Raw genomic sequence first — 3,643 nt, 5'->3', positions numbered from 1 at the left:
GCTGGGAGCAGTGCTGGGAGCAGAGCTGGGAGCAGAGCTGGGAGCAGTCCCCATTCCCTGGAGCTCCTCTCCCCTCCCGAAGGATTGCACTGCACTGGCACTTCTCCCCATCCCCACACTCCCCTTCCCTCTGTTGGCCAGGAGCTGCAGCAGCCCGTGGGGCCTCCAATCCCACTCCCACGTGGGCTGGCAGATGTGGCCCAGGCACACAGCAGCCAAACATTATGTGTGCACAGAGCTCTGCCCAGGGCCGTGTGGCATCCCAGCCCAGCCCAGCCCTGTGCCACAGCCCAGCCCGAGCCCTTCTGCTGCTCACACCGTGTGGTGGTTTTTCCTTCCCTCCCAAAGGCCACTGTTCTGAAAGACACTGAACGGGGTAACCTAGCTGCTGAGCTGCCTTTAATTAAAGCTGTAAAATATTGATGTTCCTGGCCCTGTCTACTGACATTACACCTTACAAACAGAGGAGAGGAGTCCAAGGGATAAACAATAACAAGTTAAAAGAGCCCAGATGGTTTGCCATCAGAAACTATCTGCAGACTCAAAGGTGTCACTGCCATAGATTTCAGAGATCATTCATCTACTGGTAAATAATTAATGGTATTTCTGGAAGAAAAAAAACCACCAAGCCCATACCCTGATGAAACATCACCGCTGACTCATTGAAAATCTGAAGGCAGCAGTCAGATTGAAGGCGTGTGCTGAGCCCACGGTGCCATCCTATTCTTTGTCACCATTTGAAGGTCGTTATCCATTTTCCTAAAACATCAAAACATTCTGCTCTCATTTAGGATTTAATTCAAAGCCCATCACAGTCGGCGTGCTGTCAGCAGGCTCTCGGTTTCATTTTATCATTTAGTTGGAAGGATTTGTAGTAAATGCTTACATGGGGGTGAGGGATGCTCTGACATACAGAAGTCCATCATTTAACACACAGTTTGTCCTCACACACTCTCTACGATGGGCGGTCATCAGCGCTGCCAACACCACCACCAGGCTGATGTATCTCACCCCATTAATTTTCCTCAGTTGCTCTTTAGAGCACCCGTGGTTTCCTGCAAACAGCCCACGGTGCTGCTTTACACGTGAGGAGCTGAAGCGAGGGGACCGACTCACGGATGTGAACCTTCTGTCCCTTTGCACACACAGCTCCCACCCACTGCTACGGAGCTGCATCCCCTGCCCAGCACTGTGTGGGGTTTCTCCTCAGCCTTCTTCGCTGCCCATCTAGAAGAAATGACATTTTTTTTCTCAAAGAATGTTTTCCACCCTCCAGTAAGGCTCCAGGACTGAGTTGAGCTCTTTGCTGAGGCGCAGCGCCTTCTCTGAGGTCGCTGGAGCCCTGCAGGAGGAGCTCTGCGTTGAGCCCAGGATGTTCTCAGTGCACCCTCAGCCCCACACGGCGCTGCATGCAGCACGATACGGCCGTTCCACTGCACAATCTGATCGAGGAAATGGCTAGGATTACCCAGACGGTCAATTATTCATCAGCTAAACGGCCCAGCATCAATTACCTGGCTTGATTCTCTTATTCATTAAGGAGATTGAAGAGCCCGACTTAACAAAGCCAAAAGAAAGTTGCTAAGCTACAGCAGCTGCCCGGCCTCACGGGAGGGCCGCGGTGCCACCCTGCAGTGGCTGTGTCCTGCTGGGGTCACCACGAACTGGCCAAAGGAGCAGCTGAGGAGGACGTCGTCCCTTCGTGTCTCTAAGAGTGCATTCATTTCCCTTAGAGAGCGTTTGGTGAGGTCTCATCAAAGGTGGAAGTTGGGGTCTCACATTTGGGATGTGGGATGTTCAGATGGTGACGGTGCTGCCCACGGAGCTGCTAAGAGGAGTGGGGAACTGTTGTGATGTGCTCACTGCTTCCAGTTGAATAATAGGGGCTCTCTTTCACCTTCTGTAATTAAAAAAATTAAAGCATTTTGCCTTCTTGTCTTTTCCAGCCGCATGCAGGGGAGCTCTCAGAGACCTCAGCTTTGGATGTGACACTGAGCACAAACATGGGCATTCCCAGAAAGCTATGCAGGTGTTTGCAAGTATCACCTCGAGATCAAAAGTATTCCTTAGAGGAATATTGTGTCTGTATTAAAATATTAAAAGAGCAAAAGCAGTGATGTGTGTTGGAGGGCAGCGGGGATGGCACTCCGTCCCGTCGCAGCCGTTGGGAATGGATGCAGTTCCGTCTCTGAATTTTTCAGCAACGGTTCTGGTTGAAGTCTGATGGACACGAGGAGCTCCATGCACTCCTTTGTGATGTGCATGAATTATAGAGCTTGTTTCGTGTGTCTTTCCCTGAAATTGAAACTGTAACGAAGCAGACTCTGATGCTCCTTAAAAATCAAACCCATCTGTTTCCAATGAAGATCACACGAGTGACAGCGATATTTTCCAAGGCAGGAGGAGGGCAGAGTGCTCATCTATCAGGCATCTCTTTCTTGTTATATTTGCTCCTAACTCTAGAAATACATCTAAATGTGGTCTAACAAGACTCTGCTCCGCAAGAAATTAATGAGGAACAAACATTAATTATTCACGGCCTGAAACAGGAGGTCTGCTAATGTTCCCGCTCATCAACAAGTCGCACAGCTGCAGAACACAGGGCAGCCCCGGGGAGGAAGGAGGAGAGCGCTGCGATCTGTGCCTCGCTGCCTCCGAGCTGCCGCGCCGACCCGGGGCTCCCAAAGCCGCCTGGTGGCACCCAGGGTAACACGGCACAAAAAGACCCCGGGCATCGCCGCTTAGCCGGCCCCGCTGCCCTCCCTGACACAGGGAAAGTTAAGGGATAAGACGAGGAAACGAACAGCCGGAGCGAAACAAGCGGCTGCAAAAGGCACCGGCGCGGTCCGGAGCCGGGAACGGGCGCTGTTCGAGCTGCGGCCGGGATCCCGGGGTGCGGAGCTCCGCCCCGGCCGCCGCGCTGGGCTTTACTGCGGGCGGAGCGGGCGGTTCTCCTGCGGGCCTTCATCTGGGTGGATGCGATGATGTGAACCGAGCCGTGCTGCCCGGAGCACACTTAGAAACTGAGGGCTCCAGTTAGGAAAAACTGAAGCAAAGCGTAATTGGACAACGCGTTTCTTCCAGAAAAGAGATTGAGATATTAAGCAAAATCAAGACGTGTTTCCTCCGAAGAGACAAAATTACGCGGCCAGAAGCCCACAAATCCTTTCCCTCTGCCAGAATCCTCAGCCTGGAGCTGCGCTCCCGGTTCTGTGAGGTCGGTTATTGCTGTAACAAAAGCAGAGCGGCTCATCCATCTCAGCGCAGGCACGACGTCCCCCCGTGGTGCAGCGGATGCTGTTTGTCTGCGCAGCCACCTGGAGGAGCCCCGAGTGTGTGGAGCAAAGCGATTTGCGGCGTTACAGCATTCAGCAAGAGCCAAATTGGAGCAAACTGGGGCAGGGGAAGCAGCTCTGCGTCCATCCCCATCCGCCTCTGCCAGCACGGCCCCACGGCCTCACATTCACCACATTTTGGTCATCATCCGCAAGCCAGTAAGAGCAAAGATACATTTCATTAATTATCTATGATAATTAACATAGAGATTGAAAAGCTTAAATATTTCCAGGGGAAAATAATCAGACTATTTTGCATTTGGAAAGCTTTGCACTCCCCATTCAGGCTGGATTTAAAGCACCACAAA

The sequence above is a fragment of the Meleagris gallopavo genome, chromosome 15 (genome assembly GCF_000146605.3).
Source record: "Meleagris gallopavo isolate NT-WF06-2002-E0010 breed Aviagen turkey brand Nicholas breeding stock chromosome 15, Turkey_5.1, whole genome shotgun sequence".
NCBI lineage: Eukaryota > Metazoa > Chordata > Aves > Galliformes > Phasianidae > Meleagris > Meleagris gallopavo.
Note: the sequence above shows the minus strand (reverse complement) of the source record.